The sequence below is a fragment of the Zootermopsis nevadensis genome, unplaced genomic scaffold (genome assembly GCF_977971745.1).
Source record: "Zootermopsis nevadensis isolate Lab colony 2312 unplaced genomic scaffold, Znev_1.0 Znev_ptg000028l, whole genome shotgun sequence".
Lineage (NCBI taxonomy): Eukaryota > Metazoa > Arthropoda > Insecta > Blattodea > Termopsidae > Zootermopsis > Zootermopsis nevadensis.
In genome coordinates, this window is record NW_028259160.1 from 9,649,802 (window position 1) to 9,666,031 (window position 16,230).

The 16,230-nt window shown below is 38.1% G+C and overlaps 1 protein-coding gene and 1 long non-coding RNA gene across 10 annotated transcripts in view; one reads left to right on the forward strand and one right to left on the reverse strand.

The window, feature by feature from the left end:
- The window catches only part of bi (T-box transcription factor bifid), a 349,399-nt gene that overhangs the window by 208,404 nt on the left and 124,765 nt on the right, over window positions 1-16,230 (forward strand). The window lies entirely within an intron of this gene.
- The window catches only part of LOC110840938 (uncharacterized), a 39,294-nt gene that overhangs the window by 20,657 nt on the left and 2,407 nt on the right, over window positions 1-16,230 (reverse strand). The window lies entirely within an intron of this gene.

Consider the following 16,230-nt stretch of genomic DNA (forward strand, 5'->3'; position numbering starts at 1 on the left):
AATTGTGGAATCCCACCTTACCGCCGCGAGACACGCCATATGGAATCTTGATAAGAAGGTTCTTCTTTTTGAAAGGGACTAATTTTAAAGCTGGCTTACTCGAAAACATGTTTGTGCGTCCTGTTAGAGATTTCAGGTGACTGAAAAGCAACGAGATCTCTGCTCCTGGTGGCAGTTTTCTGTTGTGTTAGCGCGAGTTATATGAGTATCGATATAAGATGACCAAATTTAGCCACAAAATGTCCCATCCGCCCCATTTGTCTCTAGGTGTGTGTAAGACTGGAATATTAAACCATTTTAGTAAAATTCCCGTATTTAGAACGTTTGTAACAATTTCACTTTAACCTCCAATGAATTCATCTGATTGGTTACTGGCTCAGTGTATCAGTCTTACCTCTGGTGAGAAAGAGTCGAATTTCGTAAGATAATTGGTGTTTTCCTTCACACCTTTTGTGAACCTCTTTGGAGAGTTTAAAAGGAAACATCTTAAATTGTTTTTTATGAGCGCATAATTTTAGGAATATTTAGTTTGTGTCGAAGTTGCTGTTAAGTAGCCTAAATAATTAGTGGCAAAGAAGTACTGGTTCTTTGAATGTATGTGACATACAGAATGTTAAGTCAGCAACAAGCTTTTTCATCTTTGTTTCATGAAATGAAATCTTATGAATTAATGACACCCCAAGCCTATTTCTCTCTTGACTAAGCGTAGTCATTAGTACCTAAGTTCTTGTTTAATACTTACGTGGGTTTGTAGCTGAAGCTGGCTAAGATGAAGTAAGAAGATCTTTAGCCAGAATTAAATTTATCAGCTTTTGATCTGTAGTATCAAGAATACTGAGTTATTAAGCGTCTGATAGTATGGAAATAGGATATTCTTTCCTCATTTGCAAAATACTAACTAACTTCATGGAACAGAGTGTACGACAGCTGATTAAGAAATTTCTAGATTTATCACTGTTTTGTGATGGATGACCATCGGCCCCTATTCTGAGCTAGAATGCAGTCCAGCGCAACCTCCTGCTTAATTTTCTTACGATTAATTTTAATGTTATCCTCCATCTACGACTGGATCGAGGTAGTGGTCGCCTTCTTTCAGTCTATCCGACCAAAATTTAATACTAATTTCTCATCCATTCGTGCTACATGCCCCGTCCATCTCAACCTTATCGATGTGTTCATAATAAAAATTGGTGCATTTGGTGAAGAGTTAAAATTATGGAACACCTCATTGCCTCTGCAAATCAAAATAAACTTATTATGCTTTTAGTACTATGTAACGTGTCATTGATGTTAAGAAGGTGTAGACTGAAGTGTGATAATATTTCGCTTTTGGTGTGGCTGTTTCATTGCTGAGATCTTTAGGCCTATTTAGAGTTCATCAGCTCTGAACGAACAAAAAAAAAAGGTCAAAGGTTTCCTTCTGTCCAAGCATCGCGCTGTAGTGTTGTATAGGGAAGTAGAAGTTAACTTTCGTGGATTATTTACCACGACACCAGATTGAAACAAGTTATCAGCTTCATGGTTAGCCGACCTTACTCCTGGTACATACTGGATACGAAGCTGGGTCCCAGAGTCGGGTTGGACGATGACAATTACCCTGCATTTTCTTCAAATTGAATACCGGTCATTTAGGTTTTTGCCACCCACCTTACTAACTTAACTGCCATTTAAAGTTTAAATTGATTCCTGGAGAAATCATTTTACTTTATATTATAGGTACAAGTAGGGCCTATATAGTCATAGCGAATTGTTTAAAAATTAAATAACTATTTAAAATCATTCTGTATCTGTAATTTGAAACGGATATTCAAGAAGAGTGTGAGTAATTTTGTAACACCCTATAAGACGGTCCACGTCGGAGAGCGGCATCTACTTAAAACTCTGCTTGTAGATATATATTATTATGTTCAAGACGAGAAAGAACATACAAGAACGAATGAGCTGCTCTGAACAGTTTATGAACTGGATCTTTTAAGGCGTATTACTACTGAGAAACAAGTGATTGGAATGTGGCTTCAAAAATTGGAGCTCCGGCACATCGGTTTGTTGTCGAACAACCAGAAACATTTTTGGGACTTGATTTTCATCGTCCTCATCATCTGTTTCTTTTTTTGTGGCTTGTGTGAAGACAGGGCTTGTCGTCATAGCAACGGTGTGGCTTCTAATTGAGCAGCGTGAACACAATCGAAATATCCGCTCCAGGAGACGAAATGATTTCGTTCCTTTATTTATGTGAAGTAACTTGATAAATAATGAGAAAGAGAGGATAGCGACAGTGGGTAAAATGTCAGAAAGAAGTAGAAACTCTATTTTAAACAGAGTGTCTAATTCTAGCAGCTTTGAATCTAAGAACCATATTGAATACACTCATATCTTTAGAGTAGCGACGTACAACCTAACGCCCGAGACAGAATTCTGTGCTACCCGTCGATAAATCTGATAAAATTAATTGTAGTTTTATTTTATTCAATATTATCTGTGGCTGTACAGTCCTTGAAGGACCTTGGCCTCCTCACACATGGGAGGTTTCTTAATCTATTTAGACGCTGGTAGCACTCGTTGTACGAGTGATCAGCCCGTCGCAAGCTTTCTGCCTATATAGGAGAGCACAACACGGAAAGATGCAGACAAGCATCCATGACTTGAGTGGGATTCAAACCCACGGTCCCAGTGTCCAAGCGAACTCTGTGATAGGCTATTTTATTAAGTGTTCCTGACGTTTAACAATAAATTTATTTAGTGTGTATGAATATTCACGGACTTTTAGATGAAAACAATATAGGCCTAAGTCAGATGCAATATTTTTGAACATGTGGTCCACGATACAATTAAGAATACATCGTAGAATAATGAGTAATTACAACGAATATGTAAATTATGTATGGAAAGACACGTAGGAAGCCTAAGGGAGTAAATCCTATAACACACAATTTCAGTGCTTTATTTCTTTTCTAAACTAAATGTACCAAACAAGTATTCTTTCCAGCTGCCTGCATAATTGGTTTCTAAATATGACATTCTACACTGCAGGATGGAACACAAATGACAATAAATTTTAAGATAACGTTTAACAGTTGAATGAAAGACATAGGTAATTTGTTATGCAAGATGCTTAAAAGGGGATTAATTTAAATATTTACCTAATGATATTCTAACGTTCTGTACAAAATATATCAGGTCATGCGAGCTATGGTAGGCTCGTACTTTTGTTTCGCTATTATGGCCTAGTTATTATCGCTTAAAGTTTCACGTACACATTCTTCCAAATGTCGTTTTCCGTGTAACCTTAAAGAATGGGTTTTTAAGACTTCACCACAAGGCACCACGTCCGAATTGTTACCGAATAAAACTACTAACTGCTCAGCCAGCCTCGGGACGTCTCAATGGCCTCGCTGTTAATGATTGTGCACAAGCGGTCAGTCAAGTTCTAGCTCACCATCGGCTACTTTTTGTCTTCTCCACATTCAGAGTGGTTTCTTGTTATGTCAAGATTCTGTTCCTGAGGCAGCAGTAAACTGTCTGGATGCCTCCGAATAGACCCAGGATCATCTCCAGGACAATCCAATTCATTTTCGTGTTAAAGAGACACCAGTTCGACTTCGACTAACATAAATGATGCTCATATAATTGCTCTTTCTCCGTGCGGTTCCGAGGTTTGAATACCGGGGAGGGTCCGATATTAAGCCTATAGATACTCTAATAAAATTGCAGGCCAGTGACACAGTGTGGAAGATATTTTCTTTCATACGGATTAGAAGTAAAAACGACGTTCAAGATCAGTAGCAGAAGTCACGTGACAGCAGACATAGGTTGCAGGCGACGTAGAAACATAAGAATATATTCTCAACGTTAAAATGAAATTTATTCATGAATCACCTCTGAACCGTCTGTAAACTTCTACCAGACTACACGGCTGAACATCACAGAAGACAGCCATCTACAAGTAAACTACTAGTTTTATCGCAAATGTGTTAAAATTTTATTTTCAGATGTTTAACCGCAAAGAAGGAAGTTTCATGGTATAAAAAAGGCCCGCGAATTTGAGAGGAAGGGGGGGGGGGGTTATGGACTCTTCAATGGTCGAGAAGGAAGTAGCATTGGCCATATGTTCGTATTTCGCTGTAGTACATTCTTTGGGTTTAGACAATGGTCAAAACAGCAGCGTAATGTGGGGCATTCCCCTTTCAAATTTTTACAAAATATTCGTTAAGAAGACGAGCTTAGCGATTTTTAATAGATATTGTTTAGGTGGGGTTTGTAGCCTCGTAGTCTCCCAGATACGATTCCTTAATTCAGGGATTCTTAGCCCTTTGAACATCCAGATCTCCGAATAGTTAGGCCATGTTGATTTCAGAGACCACCAAATTCGGCCATGTCCTTTCTCCCTTTTTAAACTTACAACAATGCCGCCAAACCCCTGGGGTACAGGTTTCCCGCAATACAAATCACAAAGACGCAAGACTATCCATAATATTATAAAGAACCGCGTATAGTGTGTTCAGAAAACTATGTGTTATATGTTCAAGCCACAACTAGGAATAGAAGTAAGTTACGTCTAATAAGAAAAGATTTTTTCGAATTCAAGCTCTTTCTATATAAAAACTAATTTAAACTGCAACTAACTGTGTCCAGTAGAGTCGTTTCTGAGAAGGTGACAGTGGCTCAGACAGTCAAATTTCCCACCTTTTTGGGGAAACATAAGATGAATTACTGTGTTGAGAAGAACCAGTCAAGTATCCTATTCAAGTTATTAATTTAAAATAATCGATTACAGTTCACAGCAACCGCGGACGCTCTAAAACTGAGATCGAGGGTTCGAATCCAGCTTGAGGCATGAATATATATCTGTGTTGATGTCTTTTGTGTTGTCTTGTGTATGTAGAAGACTTGCTATGGGTCGATCTGTTTCAAAGGAGACCTGCAATATGTTGAAGGGTTCATAATTTCAATCTTGCCCTACTGGAAGGGGCTAATCCGTGAAAGCTAGAGCAAAATATGAATAACAGCTCCAAATAATAATAATAATAATATGTGTAAGTGATCTTAGAAAAATCACTCACTATCCTGAGAACGGTCGTTTCCCTTAGTTACAAGGCTGAAAAATGATTGCATCATTCCGAATAGGTATTCTTATTTAATGCCTTGTATATTCCTCAGTTAATCCTTTGGAACATATTTTGACGCTGATTTAGATTCAGGTCATATGTATGGTCCGTTGGGCAACGAGTTTCTTGAACTCCCTGTGGCCAGTAACATTTTTTTTTTCAAGTTCTTCCTATATCAATATAAAAACTCTCCATCTCTGTCTAACCTGCCGGCCGCCGAGATTCTATCTGCTCTCCAGGCTCGGAGCTCTGTCGGCTCTAGACAATAGCCCTTTGGCCCTCCCATGGCGCTGTGTACAGGGTGTAACAACAACGCGACTTACGAAAAGAAGCTATAATCTGTAACTAAAGTAAATCCAACGCATATTGATTAATAATTGCACTGTTCAATGTTCATGACAAAAATCACTTGTCTCGAAATATAAATAAATGTTGAGATATTATATTCTTTATTTTAATATGTGAACGAAGACAGTATCATTTAAGCGGCTGACGGTTGGTTAGACTACATTCAAACATTGCTAAGTTTGCGTTAAGATGTAGGCCTATAGACGTACTAATGTGCTAGCTATGTAAATAGAAATGGTTTATACAGACGATGAAGAGCAGTAGCTGTTGAATAAAGAAACCAACATGAATTTAACTCAGACTGAGTTTCCGTTACTGTAGTTTAGGTCTTCGTAAAGTAAAGAAATAAACTCCCGTTGGCCTAGACCTTAGATTTTTTGAGGTGCCAATGGAACTCGTAGGCTGCTTAAACATCAAACAGTTGTAAGTACTAGCGATTCATTTACTGGTTTCGATGAATATAAGAGAAGTTTGATTTTGATGACGATTATGATTATGATAATGATAAAGGTTGTCAAGATGATAATCAAACTTTTCTGAAGTTTGTGACAGTGGTTGTTTCCTTTTGTCAATACTAAGTTGGGTATTTCTCGCTGTTTGTAGTAGACACATTTGATAACAGACCTACACAAATTTTCGGGCGTTTTTGCCCAACTTCAGGCGATAGATTGTAATTTCGATTACCATATTAATCTGGTATTCAAAAGGCATCGGTTTTAACTCCAACCATTGCAACTAATTTTAAAATAAATAAGAATAAAAACTATTTACAGGATAAAATAATTCTGAAATCCTTACAAAGACGTAAGAAGGGGTTCTGCTGATATTTTTTCTGTGTGTGCATACGCCGCTCGGACCGTGTTGTTGACAGAGATGGTTTGAAATCTCAAAATTTCTGTTATTGATTATAATAAATTATTTTAATTAAAAACAAATTTTACGCTTTGAACGTGTTGCTCCGTGCTGTCCAGCAGTTCGATCGGCGACTAGGATATCCGATTCCAGAGGCTCTGAAAGAGCGCTGAGCCGTGTGCTTGCTGAAGGCATGTAATGGTAATTAAAACACTGCCCCTTTGAAACACCCAACATGCGATGTGGGTGTTTCATACCCGAGCATATGCCTATTTTGCTTTATGCTTTGCCATATAAACGAATTGTTTCTTGCACGCTAGATGGAAAAGAAACACAAGAGTATTAATGCGTTTATTTCTTATGTTATTGATTTACAAATAGCAATAAATTCAGAATAAATTACAATACCCGTAAAATGTTTCTATGACCCACATATTCATATTTTTAGGTCGTAGACCGATTAAAGTGTATTTCTCTTTTTATTCCTAGAAAATTCAAACGTTCAAAAGGGAAATAAAGCTACTCTGTTTTGCGCGGTACAAGAAAAATTGCTTCTAAGTGACTTAGTTATCTCTTCGATTACAACCAAATAAGTTACTTTTAGACTTTTGGAATATAATAATAATTAATTTTTTAATAGTAATAATAATACTGCGACTTCTGTATCATGCTAAGCATGCTACTTTTTTACGTTCAGAGGTTTTTAGGCTCCTCTGCAAACCCCAGCCTGGTGCACTGTCCCTTGTCGGCTGTTTGGACTGCTTACTCAGCATAGTCGCAGCTCCCTCTCATGCCCTGAGGCCGATGAGAAGTCTCATAATCTGCAGTCCTCACCAAATATCCCAGATTATTATAAATAAGATCAAATTAGGGGGAAGATATGGTCGGAACAAGCAGAGTCTAACACGACTAAATGAGATTAGAAATGCTTACATCATTATAATCGCAGAACCTGAAACGGAGAGACGGAGACCACATGACAGACTTAGGAATAGAATAGGGTGTATGTAGATTGGATTCAACTGGCTCAGAATTTTTGTGACTACGCTAACGAAACCTTGGATTCTATGAAACAAGGGTAATTTGTTGACCAGCTAAGTGACTATTAAATCGTCAAGAAGGACTCTGTTTCAGAGATGATGATGATGATGATGACAGTAATAATTCGAAGATCGGCAATACAGAGTGTGGAGTGATTTTTTTTAGAAATTCAAGTTTGATATAGGAGTAAGTACGCTATAAATAAGCAGGTCTATTAAACAAACTTTAACGAGGATGCAATTAATTTGGACATAATGGAAGCCAGACTTCAAGATGACGTTTTTTAGACAACTAATCTGGTGCTGTCATACAGCGTCGTCTCCTCGTGCTGGCCGACAGTCATTCATTTACTGGAATATTAACGTCATTAAGGAAAGCTTGGGAGACTAACGTAGAAATATTTAATAAAAATGTCTTTCTAAGAACTGATTACTGCTGAAGTCAATATATTTCAATTATTGCTGAGAATTTAATCTTACCAGTAACATGGTGTATTATATTGAGCCATTTAACACGGCCTTACGATGGAAGACAGTCTACGAGAAATGGGATAAATTATTATTGATATCTGACTACAGTGGGACTTTATTTAAGATTCTCTCGTCGATATTAAGACCTCTCCTGGAACCTTTAAAGATAAATTCATTGTGCAAGTTTTCTGACTTACATTCGGGAGTACCCGATTTGAATCCCGTCATTTGAGGTTTTTCGTTGGTTTCTGTTGAGGGACTATGTTGATACTACAAAATTGCTCGTCAAAGAATGATGATAAAACGTAAAGTAGTACTTAAAACACATTTTTATTCAAAAGTGTAACAAAGCAGCGTGTAAAAACTAAAATTAGATTAAGTAATTTTTTGTAAGAAAAATATTAATGTCAGCTTTGAGGCTTTCACCCTACACGGCGTAACAACCCAGTAGACAGAAATCTTCAAAAATATTAATGTCATTAACTATCTCTGCTTAACTAACGAATGTAACAGTACCTACTTCATGTGCTGCAATTTCTTAATTTTATGTCGAGGTTATACTAACTGTGCTGTGTTGAACAGAACATGTCTAGAAATACACGTGCATGACAGGCTTGCTGTGTGATCATTACCATGGAAACACTTCCAACCAAAAAACCAGCATTGCCTATTATACAATTGTAAGATACAGGCTGTAGACTGCACATATTTGGTTCTTTTACCACTAAGGAAAGAGTGACCAGTTGTCATTGGATTGTGCTTGGCGAGGCCTACAATTTGTCTGATAGGGGTGACGGAGAATTTAATTAGAATATGGACTGAAATGAAGAAGCCTAGTAGCCTATGTAATGTGTTGTGAAGACGCTTTAATAGGCTTAAAGCAGACGAGTCAGACTAATCATCTGCTTCCATAGGCTTATACGATCATAGTACCTGTGTTTTTATACACTTTCCTTATACCTTAATTGTGATCGGCTTAGTCAAAGGGGTAACTATTTTATTATTTTATTTGAAATGAATTAGAGGTAGTTATAGCTAGGGATTAGTTGTGTTGATGAATAATTAAAATACCATCCAGGGAAATAATCTGCTGATTTAAGTCCACTTAACTGAAAGTAAGTGTTAATGTATTTGGTTCCCCTCTTATTATGATACAGACCTCTACCTACTTGTTCATCACAATTAAAATGGACTGGTTTCTTTGTACATAAAATATAGGCCTAGGAGAATACATCTGTTCTTGCAACTTCTGTTTCAGGTTTAACAGACTTTGAAACTTTGATTTGTTTAGTAGGTAAAGGCGGTTACTTGCCATAGTTCTACCTTTTAAATTTACAATTTGTGTGTATGAGTGATAAGTAGCTAAATTTCCAATAAACGATGTTAAAATATAAACAAATGAAGCACTCAGAACGAAAAGTATTGTTTCATGTGTCTGCGAATTTCAGTCTTTATTTATTACTTTCTGTTCGTCTGGGCGTTTTGTTACATACGTCAAATTTACACTCAATATATTTGTCACCTAGCGACAGTAGCTAGATTTATCCTAGAGCAGTGATTTCCGCACTTCATTTCTTTACTTATATTTCAACGTTTAAAATGTTAAATTAACACCTAGACTAAATATTCATGATTGGTTTAACAGAAACGTAAATAAATCCGCGTTTTCTATGGCGCATCTTACCTACGTGTATTGTGTGCGTGTAGGCCTATTTGAAGCACAGAGAACCGACTCAGTATGTAGCATAGCCTTAAGGGCGTGCTTTTGTCGTGGATGTGATTTGACATTTCAGTTTTCAAACAGGAAACTTTTTAAATAGTTGAGTCCGTACCAGATTCTTTGAAAATAGCCTAGATCAGTGTTACGTGCAGAAGAACTTTGTTATGCCTACATTTAAGTCTGAAACACGACGGTAGCACCTTCTGCTCTGAAGTAATGCTGTCACAGTATTGATTTCATGGGTCGTCTTCCCTCTGTTTGGTACATATTTTCATGATGCATCTGTTCCTTTTTTTGTTAATACTTCCACCCCCTTGTGAGACGCGCCTTGTGTGAAGCCACCCTTGTGACTCATCCCCCTGCTGCGTTTAGTCTCCGATATCGATTTTACTAGCGCGGTTACAACTTTCCGCCACTCATCTTCTCGGCAGTTCGATTCGGTGTGTTTGACGACTTTCAGAGGGCGAACTGTACGTACGTGAATTTCTTTCAGAATGTCAGGAGTTTCTCATTGGTCTAATTGAAGGCACTGCACTCGTTACGAACCGCGTTGTTGGAACTCTTTGTGTGTTCCACGTGCTTAGTAAATTGTGCTTCTTACGAGAAAGCTCACTGTCAGCATTGAAATTCATCATAAAGAAATGCTGACTCCAATAAAAAAAATTATATTTCCTAAAATTAGCTGACTTCTCTCATTCAGTATTTCTTTATTCCTGTGTTATTTTATCGGTGTTTATAATCTTCCATGAATAAATAATTTTCCCCTAGATCTAAGCATCACACCGTTTAGATATATGAGGGCGTGGAGGTAATCCCTACATATTATAGATCTCAGCTCTAAAGCAGATGAGTTATGAACTTAATGCAACGTCCTTGTTATAAAGCATCCTCATAACGTATTTCATAGGCTACTAGGCTTCTCCATTTCAGTCTATAATTTTGTGCTCTCCTTTCTAAGTCGCCGCATTCAAACCAACTGTGGTCCTCACTGATGATACATTTTTTCACTGGTTGTAAAATAAAGAAGTTTTCTCAGCCTACAGTTAATAATAATTGTACGCCCATTGTTTGATGTTAAGACATTTACAATTCTATGTTTGGAAGCTTGTGTTTGATTTGGGCTTGTATTGAGTACTAACTTTGTGGTGCGAGTAAGCCATCTTCGCAAAAACACATCACCCACACGTCCTAATCGTATGTCCTGTAAAACCAACAAAGATGGTACATTTACACAGGCAGTGTACTCAGTGGTTTGACATACCAGACAGGTGGTACAGTGCCGGGCCTTGTCTCCCACGTTTGACTCATAATGAACTGCGTGGAGTCGAGAAGCATTTCAAGTTGACCTCTTTATGATCAGTTAAATCTAAACACTTAATGCCTTTTCAGGCAAGTTTCAGTATTGTGACACATACTTTCAAAACTGTCGCTGTAACAGGCTAATCCTCATCAGGTTACATTTTTGCTTCCCATCGGTATTTTCGGTGGGTACCCAGATTTAAAATAGTGGCATGAGTTTTATCTGTCCGTTCATTTGTGCCATTGATTTCTAGTAATTGTGATTTGTTTGTGACAGAAATTTCAGTGGATTTAAAGTTTCCACAGCGGTGAGTATGAAGATTTCTGTCTTCTTGGTTGTTGCGCTGTGTAGTCTGGTCGATGTTAACCAACGTTTCGGAGGTCATAGTGCCTCCGTCATCAGGGCGATTCTTAGTATGAAGATTTCTGTCTTCTAGGTTATTGCGCTGTGTAGTCTGGTCGATGTTTACCAACGTTTCAGAGGTCATACTGCCTCCGTCATCAGGGCGATAAATTCATCGCCCTGATAACAACACTTTACCTAAAAGAAAATATGATTGGTCATCGCTGTTATGAAAATGGGTTTTATTAATTCTGAGAATGATTTTAAAACCATAAATACAAAACGCAGAGTTGCCTATTGTTAAAGTGGGTGGCGTATAAAGTTGCCAGTGGGCTTTAAAGGGTTAAAATGCGCTCTGAACGGTACATGTTAACGTTACGGACGCTTGATATAGCCAAAACAAATAGGCCTGTAGTTACATATTACCTCCACCTGGCGCTCCATTCGTCTGGCGTTTGAATGCCGTCATTAAGCTGCCCTGTGATGGAATCTGACAAGAAATGACAGCCGCCGAAAATACGAGTGGAAATGATTATTTTCTGCCAATACGATATGCTAAAATTGGCCAACATGTCGGCCAGATTTAACTCGTAGGCACTTCTCGTTATTTAAACGACCAGATCAAAATTAAACATGATGTTTCCTTTTGGCTTTTAAATCGCTATGGGAGTAACATTAGGATTATTATTATTATTATTTAGTGTTCTGTCTGACGACAGGTCCATATGAACAGGATCCTTCCATCCTTTTCTCGGACTGGGACCTGTTCATATACGTTCTTGGCAGATGATCCAGAAGTGGTTTGCCATTGCCTTCTTCTGTGTGTGAATGTAGTAATTGTTGGGATGCCACGGAGAAACCGGGGAAGCCCCCGGAGGAAAACTCCGTGTTGCCTAGACCACGGCCTTGCCCAACACAAGTTATAAATTCGGGCACCGCCGGGAATCGAACCCGAGACCCCAGGATTACAAGGCCAGCGTTCTAACCGCTAGACCACCGTGGCGGGGCAATATTAGGATACGGATTATAAAATCAACAAATGATGAGATTGGCATTAAAGGCAAGGTTTATAACATAAAAATTCTTATTTATTTTGCAAGACGTTGGAAATACAACACATAGGCTATGGCATGAGAAGATAAAGTGGCATAGGAAGAGCTAGGTGTTAATGGAAACACAGTACCACTTAATTTCCTTGTGGAGAAAGTGGAAGGAGATATTGCAGTTTGATCCACCCTACCGCATGAAATATCTGGCATAACATGTACGAGGAATTTTATCATTAAAACATTATTGAGAAACCAAGGCTTCCTTATGGCTGTTGTGTTTAATTACACAGCTGATCTGGCGTGTGGTTCTCGCTAAGCAGCGAAGTGTTTTCTCACTTTGACTATCAGAATATCTGACATAAATTAAGTCACAGAAGCGCTGATACCGACGGGATACGAGTACTGATTTTTCACAATTAGTGAAACGCAAATGCATTTTATAGGGTAAAAGGTTTTTGTGCTTGTTAGAACCTGTTACACAGTTTTATAGGCCTTCTGCTATAAAGCTAATTTGCTTTAAGGTGACTTGGATTGTGGTAATCGAAAAATAATTCTTCGCCTACTTAATGTTTTGTTTATTTTAACTATACGATTAAATTATACGACTATGAATGCCATAACATTTAAAATTTTAGCCTAACCTAACTCTGTCTATCAATCTTTCCCGGTAGAAGTAGGTTAAGTGTATAATTGGAACTTAAGACGCTGTGAAACCCAATGAATAGTGGAAGAAGAAGGATAGCGTTTGCCTAGGTCATAGGCTTATCTAGTATTTCTTTCCGTGTAATGTTTAGAAAGTAAATGAGGAGAATCTATTTTATTACATGGGTCTTCGTCATTATTATTTGTCTCTTCATCACATCCTTGTTTTATAAGCCTAAATCTATTAAAATTTGAAGATTTCTGTCTTCTGGGTTGTTGTCATCAGGGTGATGAATCGCCCTGATGACGGAGGCAGTATGACCTCTGAAACGTTGGTTGACATCGACCAGACTACACAGCGCAACAACCCAGAAGACAGAAATCTTCATACTAAGAATCGCCCTGATGACGGAGGCAGTATGACCTCTGAAACGTTGGTAAACATCGACTAGACTACACAGCGCAACAACCCAGAAGACAGAACTCTTCATACTCACCTCCCTGATGAAGGAGGCAGTATGACCTCTGAAACGTTAGTAAACATCGACCAGATTACACAGCGCAACAACCCAGAAGACAGAAATCTTTATACTAAGAATCGCCCTGATGACGGAGGCAGTATGACCTCTGAAACGTTGGTAAACATCGACCAGACTACACAGCGCAACAACCCAGAAGACAGAAATCTTCATACTAAGAATCGTCCTGATGACGGAGGCAGTATTACCTCTGAAACGTTGGTAAACATCGACCAGACTACACAGCGCAACAACCCAGAAGACAGAAATCTTCATACTAAGAATCGCCCTGATGACGGAGGCAGTATGACCTCTGAAACGTCGGTTGACATCGACCAGACTACACAGCGCAACAACCCAGAAGACAAAAATCTTCATACTAAGAATCGCCCTGATGACGGAGGCAGTATGACCTCTGAAACGCTGGTAAACATCGACCAGACTACACAGCGCAACAACCCAGAATAACAGAAATCTTCATACTAAGAATCGCCCTGATGACGGAGGCAGTATGACCTCTGAAACGTTGGTAAACATCGACCAGACTACACAGCGCAACAACCCAGAAGACAGAAATCTTCATACTAAGAATCGCCCTGATGACGGAGGCAGTATGACCTCTGAAACGTCGGTTGACATCGACCAGACTACACAGCGCAACAACCCAGAAGACAAATCTTCACTCTCACCGCTGTGAAAACCTCAAATCTTACCTATTAAAATCTGTTAGATAAAATATTTACCCTCTTCTTACATTGATATAGATATTTAGCCAATCGTTTTATGTTATAGAATCTATTAGAATTTTGTAAGAATTAAAATAATTGTGATAGACTATTTGTAATCCTGTGTTTGTGTAATTAAGGCATCTCCTATTCCATTAAATGTAGTTGTAATAACGATAGACTTTAAAGCTATTATTAAAGCTAATTAACTTACTTCTGAAGTTTCGCTTCAAGTTATTGTTATGTATTAATAATAAATTTGTAACATATGATACCGGAAGGCTATGTGAAAGTAAAATTACTTCGCCATCCGCTCTGAATAGAAAAGAGACTATTATATTTCTAAATTACTGCAAGTAGATGTTTATAGGGCATTCTTCAATAGTAGTAATAGTTTATGACTAACACATGCTACAGGAGCGGTTAACAGTGTGTCCCAATGGCCCTGAGTCCGGCTGAGAAGGAGATTGAAGCAGCTAGTAGCCCTGTTCGCACGTCATGTGCTCGCCTGTCACAAGGCACGGCATTCTTTACGTCTGCTATGGTTTTTATATAGTTTTGTAGTTGCTGTTTAACACACTGTCTTCTACACACGTCTAATAGCCACCTGCATGCAGAATTCGTTCTATACAAATTAGCAATATAGATGGCACAATAAGCTTAATTCTGAAAATAGGCCTAATAACATTCAACATGTTCCAAGATGACTGCCTTTTGGAGTGTTGAATCGTGTTGTCTATGCGAATCGCCCTGATGATGGAGGCGCTAAACACTCTTAAACGTAGGTGAAGTTCTACCAGAAGACGCGATGCAGCACCCCCAGAAGTCAGTTACGTTTATACTCGCCTCCCAGAGAACCTGAAATCTCAAATTTAAACTGTTTGTTTTTCTCATTTACGATGGTGATTATGACAGGCACAGTAATTGGCCTATAATAATAATAATAATACTAATAATTTGACGAATGGGAAGCAATTTTGTTAATCAAAATTGAAAAATGAATAGTAAACGTAATCTTAATCAACGCCGTTATATTTCAAAGCATAACTAACAATTATAGATGCTTTTTCAATTAAAATCGAGGAATGCTGGTCAGTCATAACACGTCCTGTGTGTGGGGGGGGGGGGGGGGGAGGCAATAGAATTCTTGTCTTGCACAAAACCGTTTAGAGAATTTAAAAACACGTCTTTGAACCTGCTGTAACGTGAACAATCTATGTTTTTTAAGTAAGCTAGACTTTAGCTACGGTGTTTTCCTGTGCTAAGTGGAGGACAACATTTAAATAATAATTTAGTAATTAATCGCATCTTATTTTTGCCGTATGGCTTATATATTAGAATAACAGTGCAATTAATTAGTCTGTCTTTGAAGAGAGCTTCTTGAGAATAAGGAGGTAGTTTGTCGTATCTTAATGTTAAAGTTTGTAACCTCGTCTATAGGATTACATTATAGTTGGATGATGATAAAATTGCTCAAAACGTATTCCTATACTTAACTTTTGTAGTCTAGTGAAGGAGAGACGAGAAATCTGGGAGAAAGTAGTGCGAGATTGTAGGCCTATTATATGTAATGAGTTGAAACAGAGATCAGTCTTAGGATATGAAGTTTCCCAGGCAGTGCTCACTCGTCCTTTTTGCAAAGGTGTGTTGAAGAGAATGTCGCGTTCAAATGTGGCGGAAACTGAAGCCCGTCCAAAAAAATAAAATGTCGTACTTTCCTCAAAAAATGCTATGCGTAACTATTACAAAGACCAGTTTGTTAAAGCTGTTCAGTGAAATATTTGCTGTTTACGCCTATTCTGAAAATAATATAAAATCTGTAACTACACGTTGTGGGACTTTGTGTGTGTTATCGGTTGTTAACGAAGTTGGTACATGGGCTTATAGTTACCACTGTACTTTGAAAAAGTTAATGTTATTCTGGATTACGCAATACCGTGGAGTAAAAGTCACACAGACCACATCAGTGGACTCCAAGATGGCAGTAGTCATTCTATCCAAATCGGGCATAAACTACGTGGTATCGTTCCCTTGTTGGATGCTTCTGTGAATAATGATTTGAATTTAATGTCAAAGTTTTGCACTGGCATAGACCTACTACAGGTTTAATAGTAATAC